The sequence below is a fragment of the Sitodiplosis mosellana genome, unplaced genomic scaffold (assembly GCF_009176505.1).
Source record: "Sitodiplosis mosellana isolate CC-2019 unplaced genomic scaffold, AAFC_SMos_1.0 Smas_scaffold_1, whole genome shotgun sequence".
NCBI lineage: Eukaryota > Metazoa > Arthropoda > Insecta > Diptera > Cecidomyiidae > Sitodiplosis > Sitodiplosis mosellana.
The window spans coordinates 6025297-6038214 of record NW_022595244.1 but is presented as its reverse complement, the minus strand read 5'-3'; positions in this window follow the sequence as shown (position 1 = coordinate 6038214).

Genomic DNA, 12918 nt, shown 5'->3' with positions numbered 1-12918 from the left:
CGATATCCTTCGATAATCATCTGAATACCATTGAATTAGCCTTGTAATTTCAATGGCTAGCAACCAATATATACAAAACTACTTCAATTACTAATTATTTTACAACGTAAGCAATAATAATTTGCCAACTAATGGATACGTCGTGGTCCTTATCAATACCAGCCAATCGAGATACAGGCACAACATCTCTCTGTCTCTGTGAACCGATTGCACTAAAAATCAAATTAGTTCTGTACATTCAATAAATTACAGCGGCCATTAAATATTATAAAGTTATTGACTGTGAACTCCTGTTCACTCCAGCTACTTCTTTATTAATAAGCGATTCGATTTGAGTGGGTTTTTTTTTTGCTTCTCGCTTATATGATTCGCTTATCTCGATTACAATAATTTCAGCAACAATGTTTTCATATCGCGGCAACTAGAAACCGCGTCTCGAGTTAAATCGATTTCAATTTTCAGTTTGTGCAAACTGATTAAAATAAGATCGTCACAGTGGTTGCCAATTTAATCAGGCAAACGATTTCTAAAGAACGATGCACAAAGAGTTGCGGAGCCGCATACAGAACAAATAGGTAAAATATTGCATTGAGAACGGCATAAAGATGAAATTGAATTAAACGAAAAAAGAAATGTATTCAGTGAGACTTGAGAATTTAGCGCAAGATTTATTTCGCAAAGCCAACTGGAATTCATTTTTATCAGCAACGACAATCACTTGGCCTTACTCTGTCGAGTGTGCGCAACGCGCATTCGCAAATGCTATCATTTGTCGGCTTAAAATACTTTGAGAAAATAGTCAACGGATTGGATTTTAACAGCATTTTATGCAGCATTTAACGACATTGAATATAGAAATGGAATGGTGTAAAAATTGGATGTTCCGCGGTTTAATGTGATTGAGAGTATATCTGACGATCGGAAAGATTGGGTGTCGATTCAACACGTTATCCACGGTCTATTTGTGTGTGTGGAATAATAAAGTCGGTTTTATTGTTGCTGTCAAAAAGAATCTTAATTGCTGATTTTATGAAGGAAAATCCTTTCGACAAACACCGAATGAAATTGAACACTTTTTGCACCGTCAAACTCAATGATTATAAATATTCACATGGATTTGTTATCTTCTTAAAGTTTCCTTCGACAGAAGGAATTTCCATGATAGAAATAAAGAAAATTGAGCAAAACTTGAAATGCAATCGTCCTCCATTGAGTAGCATTAATCAGTTCAACATTTTAATTGGTTTTTGTGTTTTTTTTATTTTGTTTACTTTTTCGATCGAATTGAAGATGCCCGGTTCAAAGCGATAAAAGATTGAACTTTTTCTACCGATGTCTTTTTATCTGGAGCAATAATTGATTGGCAACCTGCCAACCGGTTGAGAAATATAAGTCTTTCCAATTCCCATGCCAATAATTAAACGAAACATCGTTCGACTCAGAGGAAAAACGTTTTTTGAGAAAAGAAGCTGCGACGTAGACATTTGAAAAGTGTCAGTGTTTTATGGATTTGAAAAGTGGAATTTTTTTTTTGCTCAAGTGGATTCATTCATTCTCATCGGTTGTTGTGTTCAATGTGTTGTTGGTTAGGCCAAATTAAATTATCGACGATTTTGCAATGCGTTGTTAAGCGAAAAAAGATGAAAGATGTGGGCATTATCATGTTGAATTTGTTGAGTATGACTCGTTACACTACTGCCCGATAGCGATATTAATCCACCCACATCAGATCGCTTAAACTGTTTGTAACACAATCCTAGCCCGCTGTTTTCAATTCGCACAGTCGTTCTCGCTTATGACATATAGGAAGAGAGATCTTTTTTCGCTTTTTAATTGATGTGTTAACTCATTCGTTCGTACGCTTGAAATGGCAATCGGCAAAACGATGGCAAATAAATTGCAATCAAAGCCACAAACATTGTTCCTCGATATGAAAAGAGCGAAAAAAAAAATTGGCTTGGGCGAACAGTTCAATCGAAGCAGGAGGGAAATGTGCAAAAATGATTGTTACCTATTGTAATATCAGCTGACGGCATAATTGTGGATGAATATGTGTACGGGGCGTGTGTGCACTATGTTCGAATGGTAAATTATCGGTTGTGTTTCTGTTCACTTTCATTTAGCGAAACTAAACAAAAATATCATCAACGTGATTTTCAATATGTATGTACATCCTAGACACGGCGAGTTTTGTGTCGGCTTAATTGAAAACGGCCGATATGAATGATTATGCGAATAGGAGTGGTGTTGTGCTTGGCTTTCACCATTTTGTGTGATTTAATTGCAGTCTCTGCTAACAAGATTCGCTCTCTCTGCTGCTCCGACAGCCAATTGAACGATTGATAATGGAACGTCACTAGATACACCGACACCAAAGCGGTAATTAAGCGTTGAGTCTTCTTATCGTAAATCGATGTTAATTTCAACCTTTACCCATCAACGTGTCAACCATTTCACCGGCCAAAAATGATCATGTGAATGTTATTTTGTTAAATTACTTTTCGGGAAACCTGATTTCGGATAAAATAAAGGGATTTTTATGGAAGTGTGAACGAAACTAGAAACAACAACAAAAACAACGAAAAATCCAATCTCCGTAAAGGTTTATCACTGCCGAACAAAAAAAAAACAACGTACAAAATTTCGACACTTCAACTTGACTTCACTTGATTAATTTTTTTTTTCAGTTTCTCGTGTGTCGAACGAAAAATGCGCTTTGCGCGAATTGCTGCAACGGAGGGAAAAAAGGCACATTCTTTTGCAAAACAGCACATATGGAAAATTCGACAATTACTTCATTATCGCCCCGCTAAAGTAACATTTTCAAATTTATTCGAATAAATCAATCGGTGGACGCTGTTGATCTTTTTTGTTTTTAAGCAGCAATTTGTTATTTTCACCGCAAGTTCCTCCAGTTGTTGTTGTTGTTGTTCTTTTTGGCAACATTTTCCCGTGCTCCAACCACACCGAGGTAATTTATTTTGTATACCAATATTCGATTTCTGATTGAAGCAGATAACATACGCAGTTGAGTTGTTGTTTTTTCTTCTTCTTCGATTGGGCTTGTTTACACTTGAGCCAATCGGGTATTTTTGCGAGTCGGTGGAATGCGATGTGGACACAGAACAAGCGAACCAGTGCAAATAAATCAAAATGCACACGTCTCACCGGCGAAACGAAGACACGGAATCGATAAAATTGCATTTAGCATTGTTTTACATATGATAACATGCCTTTTAAATGTCAATCCGGTGTGTACGTATGCGAATGAAGTGAGAGTACTCTGTACGTTTGTCAAAATGAAATGGCCAATCGATAATTTGTGGTGTCCGACAGCCAGCACCACTTTGGCTGGCTGCTGATGGCTTTTTGGTACCGTTACATTCAAATTTATTCGTATTTAGCGAAACGATTTGACGTACGTCTGACATTCAACGATGAATTGACATATTCGGCTTATCTGTATGACATATCATCGTCATTTAATTACGGTACGACAGACGTTGGGCCCCGACAAGGAGTGAAACTTCGATTTCGATGAGAAAAATATCAAGCGAATGGTATAACACATCGGAGCACAATCTTTATTATTTATTAATACTGAACTAATGGCTAATGAGCGACAATTTCTGTTTAATTAATATAGTTTCAGTTCATTCGCATTTCTTAATTATTTGTTTCTTTGTTAAACCGAATCGAATTGGAAACGGCCCACGATCATTGAGTTCCTCATAGTTCATTCCATTCAACTAATCGATTTGAAATTGAGCAGCCCGTGTGAACATTTCTTTCATTTCTATTCACTACTGCATTTTATCTTTCCACACGCTAAATTCACTGCAATGCTTTTTTGTCTGTCCTTGTTGTTCAACTGGAATTATGCATTTTATGTTCAATCGAATCAATGAAAAGAAAAAGCAAAAGGGAATTTTTTTTTTTTTAAAACAGTTTCTCCGTATCGCTTTTTTTGTCGTAGCGTTTCAATGTACTAATAAATATTTATTTCATTCACTTTACGCACTTCAAACTCGCTGAATCCATATTTATAAAGTAATTTATTTGTTGGACTTGGCTGAGTCGTACAGCCAGTTTCATTATTTATTTATTTATCTGTGGCAACTTTGGTTTTTTTTTCCTCTCTTCGTTCGCCGTTTGTCTCTCTGATCGATGCAAGTCAATAAATAAGAACGTGAGAAAATATATGAAAATGTGATGATTAATTAGTTGTTTTTTTGTTTCTCGATCGATCGAATCGCTTACATGCAATAAAGTGCACTTTTTTTCGCTTTCAGTTTGCTAAAACAAATTCTACAGAAGCACATTTTCTAAGCCTAAGTGCGTTCGATGCAGTGTTGGTTCGACGAATGCACAGTTTAACGCGATTAAGTGCGCATTGACATTGTTGACGGATGTGTGTTGGGTTCAATTGAATCGATACACAAATGACAGTAGATAAATTGCGTCTGTCATACGCGTGGAAATGGCCAACAAAACTTGTAAACAATGTGTTACGCACGTTCAACCGATTACGGTCATTTGTACCTCACTGCAATTGCTTCGAATGAACGCGTTTTTTTCTTCATCAAGAAGAAATTAATTTTTTCGTTTCGGTTTTAAAATGAAGAAATAAGTCTTCTCATAAAAAAAATACGATTCAAAATTTTGATTCAAACGATTTTGAATGATTCGAAATCATTCCACAAAGTAGAAAAATTCGAAAGATTAAAAATTTCAATAGAAATAAAATGGAGAAACAAATAACAAAAGTCATGAGTTCACCTCAAAATATGACTCACTATTGCCGACCATCTCATCGGATTGAATTTTCTCCATACATTTTCATTCGGTGACTTCTTGCTTTATTTCACCGTGCATGTTTATGTCGTGTGTCATACCAAAAGTAGCGACTGCCACTCAAAAAGCGAAAAGTTCAACCAATTGCCGTCGTCATCGTTGTCGACGACGACGTGTCAATCGTTGAAATCCACATACAGTGGGGACGATCCTATCAACTGATTTCCAAAAATGATAATGTTCGATTCGAACGGCTTGGCGAGAAAACGATTTACATATATTGAAATTGAAGCGATATAGTCAGTCGATGATTGCGAGCTCATCGCATTGAATGAATGCATCATTTGTCACATTGCCATTTAAGCGAAATGGTCCGTGCACAATTATTCGAATGTCGCACACGTTGTGTGCCGAATGACAAATAAATTGATTGATTGCATCACGAATTGCGTAACGGGGGCCATTAAAAGGAAGCCGAGTCTATTGAAAGTTTCAATTTAAAATAAAGTCGATCGGAACGATTTTTGGACGTCTATCAGCTTCGATCTTTATTCTCTCTTTTTTTAGAGCCGAGTAATAAAAGAAACAGCCAATACAAATTTAGATAAGAGATCAAACGACCCATTCCAATTTGTAGAGTTACGAAAAACCAAGCCAATGAGTTCATCACCTACGCATGCCAATAAATTCAAAGCATTCTCGAAATCAATTAATCCATTTGCAGCAAAAAAAAATACAAGCCAAGATCCACTCGGTTCAATTTAGTGAATGTCATCAAATTAAATGGTTTTTTTTTTTGAGTAAATAAATTTCCGAGCGATTGATTTGATCCATCTATTTGCCACGCTCGATAATATTCAATCATAATTGTTGCCTCTCTTCTTTCGATCTCCAAAACCGACAAGAAAAAATCGATCACTTTGGAATATTGTCGCCAGCATTGAGCGTTGAGGACACACTGGGAGAGAGAGAGAGAGAGAGAGAGAGAGAGAGAGAGAGAGAGAAAGAACGGCTGTTCGTGTGCAGCATATGAAAGCAAGTTTTATGATTGTAATAAATTGCAATAATTTTGCCGTTAAAGAGTTTTAATGTTCGAAATCACATCACGCGCACACGGCTGCGATGAAGAGAAGAACATACAAAATAAAAACGCAACTTAATTTTCAGTTCAGTTCAGCTTTCTCGCTAGTTATTTTATTGGCGCTCAGGTTGTTCGATGCGCGTTGCACACTCGCTGTGCCAAGAAAAGAACAGACGAACGGGGAAAAGGCAAATCAAAGCCGCAGAAGAAAAAAAAGCGCACACAAATTATAAGTGTTTTGTAGCGGCAATGGAAAATGAATAAATCAATTAGCGTTCTGTGTGCATATCCAGCTGTGTCTTATGTGTGGTGCAATAGATCTGTCCACGTCAATGGGGGTACTTTTTTGTGCTGTTGCCTGGTTTTGTATTTGTTCCGTTTAAATCGCATCATTGCCTTGTTGTTCTGCCACATTTGATGTCTTCCTCTGAGTCTCGGTTTGATACGTTGGCTCTCGTTGGTTTTTAGCCGCAGATCCATTCAACAACAAAAAAATCAACTCAAGCTCACAAACAAACACAACGATAGAAATAAATTTCAGAATTCGTGATATTACAAGTTTATTATATTTAGTCATCAAAAGACGGTATATTCAAGTTGAGTATTTTGCAAACAAATAAAACAAAGCCGATGGCTAGAGGAGCTCATACTTATGCTGTTTCAATAATTTCCACTTTTTACAGATCCAGAGATGCGAATCGACTCTTTTTTTTCGGGCTCACACGATAAAAAGCTGACATTGCGGCCGTTTTAATTGTGGAATTCACAATTTTCTCCCCTCTTTTGAGAACACGTCGAGCGATACTTTGTGCTGGCTCTTTCCAATTCAATAAATTAACAGTTTGCCACAATGCCACAATTCACAGACCAATCATAAGGCCGATAAAAACGCCGTGCACGGACATGAGAATAATAAAATGAATACAACTTGGGGTATAAATTGAGATTGATCGAATTCGAAAGGAATGGATATGGCCGACCACCGCTGCGCTTTCCTTATTTAACGATTGTTCCGCTTTGTTTTTTTTTTTTTTCATAATATACATCAATTAATTGATCTTTAATTTTCTACCATTTTTTGTATTTTCTTCGACTCGTTAATTGAGAGTGAATCTCTCGGCGCTCGTTATGAACAAGAGATATAGACAGACATGTGAAACGTTGAGGTTGATGCCAAACAGTCAATTATTGATTTATAATTACCGACATCGTTGCGAACAATAAACGTTTCGACTCGATCCTACGATATCTATTAATCGGAGCACGTCGCTAATTGATGATGAACGTTATTGTCGTCGTCGACGTCGTTGTTGTTGTTGGCGATTCATCTCTATTGTGAATTCCAAATCACGCTGATGCGAACCACGAATCGAGAAGGAAAATAATCGCCTTTATTTTCTAATTATATAACATTGCAAGCAAAAAGCAATGTGAAAGAATTATGACCCATGCAAAAATGTTTTTTTTTTACATCTAAACCCATAAAAATCAAGCATTTTGCTAACGAGTTCAGTGAATGCAATTCAACCAATGTATACATATATACCTGTTGCCACTGAAAATAATTACTCATTCCGTTTCGGAGCGCGTTGAAATCACTCAAAATGGTAATACTTCTTTGCGAATGAACGTCTCTTGCATCTAAGAGAGACGTGGAAAAAAATTGCGCATTGGCAAACAAACGTTTATTCCAAATGAATCACTGATTCAATCGAAAGGAGGACAGAAGCCGACTCACACTAAAGATTTTGGCCATATCGTGACTAATGCACGGTGTCCTACAAAACGACAACAACGACAACGACGACGATCACGGTGATGGGAAAACAAATTAAACTCTTATGACAAAAACAACCGATTGGCATCTAGATTACACAATTTGCAAGCCGACAAACGCAGTGTATTCGTTACAAGTTGCCAGAGTTACTACGGAAGATTTGACTTTCGGTTTGTTATATTCATATCTGCACTTTTACTATTCCCAGCGGGTCAAATCAGTTGTTTATTCCGAAAAACGTGTACACATTTGTTTTGAAGCTATTGGCGATATTTTTAGATAAATTGGAGATTGATACCGTTTGACATTTGTGTATTAAATGTGAACATCGTATAATCCATTTCATCGGAAATTATTTTAAATTCGTCAATTCAAACGAATCTGATCGGAAGTTTTAGGTAATCAGTATAATGTGTAGGTTATTGATGGGTTTGGCTCTTCCGAATAATTCATAGTGAAACTCTAAATATTCAACTATGTGTATAGATTGAATCCCATATAATCAAACGAAAAACCAAAATATCAATTGTATTCGTCAATTCTCTTAATTTTTGTCTTTCGCAATATTTCTCTATGTAGTGTGATTATAAAGTTATAAACGAAAATGTGTGCAAAAACAAAAATTTGACAAAATAAATGCTCTCTGGTTTATGTCAATCGCATTTCCTGACTGGATTATGAAATTTTTTTTAATTACCTATGGCCAAAATTCAACCAAGTACCAGTACTCCCAGCCCTGGAAAAAATTAATGCATTAGAGGGTTGATATTTAGTATCTCACTATGAAGTATTCGAAGGCACGTCAAAAATCTGATGTTTTTTTACGGAATTTAAAATTCGGAATCTTTTTTCGGTGATTTGACCTGCCACTGTTTCCAATCAAATCATCCATAGGAAGAACGATAGTTGGTTGTTAGCACAACATGAAATGTAGTGCTATTAGATTTGTTTTTTTTTTTAATCGAGGGGTAGCATCACACTGACAATAACATCATTTGAATCGAATAGAATAATCTTTACCCCCCAATTTTTCGTAAAATAAAACCGTAACATAAAGTGTGTTTAAAATAGTAGAGAAACATAAAAAGCGTTTAAAATAAAAATGAATCATGCACAGAGTGAAAATAATAGTGAAACTAACATTATTTCTGTGTGTGTACAGTTCAGGTAATGCTAAAAATTTAGTTTTTGTTTCTAAAAAAACAAACTGAAAACCAATGCAAAAGGAGTATGAACACAAGCTCTCGTAGTCCTTCCTCTTTTTTCTTGTTCTTACGCGAACGTTTTGATGTTTATTTAAAAACTTCGTTTAATTGTTATTTTGTGGTGGATATATCTAGGAAAACTGGTATTTCCCCTTCAAATAAGTGGTTTGTTGTGTTTAAAAAGTTAAGTCCTGTTCGTTTGAATATAAAAATAGTAGCAATCAGAAATTTCACTTAGTGGTTGCTAGACTTCTGTGAAAACATTACACTTTCGAAGGGTTGTGTTGATTTCAGCTTTAGTAGCAGAAAACCGCAAATTTCTGATAATACTTAAACTGTCCAATTTCATTTGCCTCATTTTTCAGCGTTTTTTACGAGTTTTTTTTCCTTGTTGTGATTAAGAAAAATGAAATTTCTGCAATTTACGCAAAAACTGATGAAGATCAGTACAATGTTGCCGTTTCTGAATGGGTCGTCGATGGTTCGAGCTATAGAAGGACTAAAATTGGCTGTTCTCATCATTCCAACCATATATTTGTTCATAACTTCTTTCGTTTCCATTCCTGGCCATATGGATAACGTTTCACTTGCGGCTTCATCGGCGTATGTAGTCTTTGGATCTACAATATCAGTTTCTTGTAGCGTTTCATTTTACTTACAATCCAAGAGAGTTGCGCATCTTTTGGAGAACATTCAAAATCTAGTGAACAAAAGTGAGTGTTACATTTTCGAAACGGTCGCAGAATTCGGCGCTACGGGGTACTTCCTGGGGAAATAAGTCCGGGCTACACTGAAATAGTTCCTGATTGGTTTTCATAGGAAATAATTTCTAGAAATGATTTCCACACATTACGTAAAAAGCTCCTGAAAATTGAAAATTAATGGATATAACTTCTAGAATTTATTTCCCCATTATACAAATAGTGTCCTGAGAAAATAGCATATTTACTCTATATATAGGGGAAGGTGGGGCGAATCGCCGCACTTTTTTTCAAAGAATCAAAACTCAAAAAAAGTGGAAAAAATTCTGGAAAGTTTAGTAGGGGAAGGTGGGGAAATTCGGAACACACATCGAAATAATTCAAAAGCATTCTGAAAAATTAAAATTTTTCCAAATTATAAAGTGGTACGACTTAGTAAATGTAAAAACCTAACTTTTGGACCTTGCCGCTTGTTGAAATTCGAATCGGTTGGAAAAATGTACCCTGTTGGCAAAAAACGCTTGATTTTGCGATTTTCAAAAATGGTGGGGAAATTCGGAACACTTCATAAATGGATAGAAAACTGAAACAATTTTGATGCAAAACGTTTATGGAGAGCTAGGAAAAGACAGAAGAATTAATTTTAATGAGGAAAAAATTCAAAAATAGCGATTGTTGTTAGTCGGATTTGTAATTGTTGCCTGTGAAATAGATACCAATCATTTTGGTGCATTTCAAGTGAACAGCTCGATCGCATAAATTGCAATGAGTAATTTGTCAAAATTTTGCATGAAATATAATAAATATGCATAAAAACTGCGATGTCAACTTGAAAAGTATTAAAAATCACTTGATCAATTTTTCGTATATAGGGCGTTCCGAAATTCCCCACTCGCTAAGGCTTACAACATAACCGTGTTTCAGTCACTCAATAAATTTTTTTGCAAAATTCCTTTTGTGAGTCGAAATATTAATGGTATACGATAATTATAAACATATTCATCAGAGTTGATTCTTCGAAAAATGTCGTGAAATCAATGCAGACAGGCATTCTCAATATTAAATTTTCATGACTTGATTTCATGTCGATGTCGCACAGAGCTAACAGCACGTACACACTCGTCGAGTGCTAATGGAAATTCGAGGTTTTGTTTAGAGAAAACGAGGACAGTTGTTCACAAGTCTCAAACTATTCATTTGCTGCGAAATTTGGCGGTGTTCCGAATTTCCCCACGTTCCGAATTACCCCACCTTCCCTTATCATTTTAAAACTAGCCTTTTTACCCAACTTTTATAGCAGAACATTTCCTGATATGACCATCGGCGCGGTCAGATATGGCTCTCGGCGCGGAACCCTGAATTTTGTGACATCAAAAAATGGTTGGGCGAATCGCCGCACCCAATGGGGCGAATCGCCGCAGCCGTATTTTCAGTGCGTTTTATAAGTTTATCTTTGAGAAATTGTTTTTTTTATGTGCTAATTATCTTCAGACATTCGAATATAAACAATTTCAACCATTGGTTGACTGATTTGATCATTTCATGACTCTCAAAAAATAAAAGAAATCTAGTACCTAAAAGTGATAAAACGTACCCATTGAATGTTAACAATTTTGAACGTATTTCAGTCAAAATTGGGTATTTTTGAGATCTGAAACTTTCTGTCGATAGGAATAGTGCCCATTTCCATTGTTCTATTCACAGATATGAGTTATAAGCAGTTCTGAGTGGTTTATTTATTGGTCAATTATCGGTTTAGGGTCATTAGTCTGAGGCCCATGGTGCGACATGGGAATATCAGAATGGAATCAAAATCAATCCGAGGCTTTGCCTCAACATGCCAAAACTTCTGCCGTTTTCGGATCTTAATTATCTTGTCGATTGTTTGAGTTATACCGCGCATCACAGTTTTGGACATAACTCCGTCAAAAAATAATATTTTTGACATCTGAAACTTTTGATTGACCGGTATAAAGTCCATCTACATTGCCACATTCACAGATATGAGTTCTGAGTGACCAATTAGCGGTAAAACGCAAAAATGAGGTGCGGCGATTCGCCCCACCGTCACCATTTCTGTTTGAAGCTCGATTTAACCACAAATATTAAAAAATTCCCAAACATGTTCCATTTGAAAGCGCAAGTGATTAGCTACAAAATAGACTCACCTGATTTTAAAAAATAATAAATTTTAACAGTCAAAACTAAGATTCTGTGGACTTGAAAAATGAATTCAGCACTAGCCCAAAACACGTCTATGTCTGTACAGAGCCTGTACTCAAATGAAAATATCGAATTATATATGAACGCATGAGAATATTTCTGACCTGCGAAAAAAAGTTCGTTCCGAAATGCCTCATACATTCGTATAGCAACAAAAGAGACTCAAGAAAAAAGTGAGCATAAAAGTGTCCCTTGATTATGGGGCACTTTTATTCTCACTTTATTCATGGGACTCTTTTATGCAATACAAATGTATGAGGCGTTTTAGTTGTGCATTTTGACTTGAGGCTTTTTTATGATAATTTTGATAAAAAGGAATGCAAATTTCGATGTGGCGATAGCACCAATGATCGGGCACAATAAATACTGTATCAAAATCGAAAAAAAATTAAAAATTTTTTTTTTCGATTTACGGCTGTTTTGCGACCGTCTACATGGGAAGTTGGTATGAAAACCTCGGAGCGCCGCTGGTATTGCATTGGCTTCTATGGCCAAATGTACACATGGAAATATCTCGAAAACGGTTATTCGATCGATCTTGGATTCATCGCTCCATAGTATATACTTCCACTGATCGATGCTCCAATTACGGTGTTCACGTCCAAACAGCATACGCTGTTTCCTTTGAGGTTCTGAGATTAACGGATTCTTCCGTGAAACTCGGCCATGGAGTCCAGCTTCAACCAAACGACTCCGTATAGTTCGAGAAGATACCTGTACATCAAACCGTTCGAAAAAATTGCAATTTATTGCAGCAGAGCTCTTCCATGGGTCCTTTTTCGATAAATTCACTACCTCACGGTCAACTCGCTCTGACGTTTTTCGTGTGTATGTTCGGCGTGGGACGTTGTCAGTGGTTCCATTTGAACGAAAATGCTTCAATGCGTTTATGACCATCGTTTTTGAACGATTTATCCTTTTGGAAATCGCTAAGTATGACAACCCCTCATCTTTCAATGCCACAATAGCCTTTCTCTCGGCCGGTGTACAACTTTTGGCTTTTCCCATGATTCTGTCAAATAACAAATGCTTAGACGTACGAAAATATTTTGTTTTTACTATATTCTTACCGATTGACAACCAACTTCGAACGTTTTCTTAAATTAGAGGCTAACACTAGCTTAAAACTACAAAGGT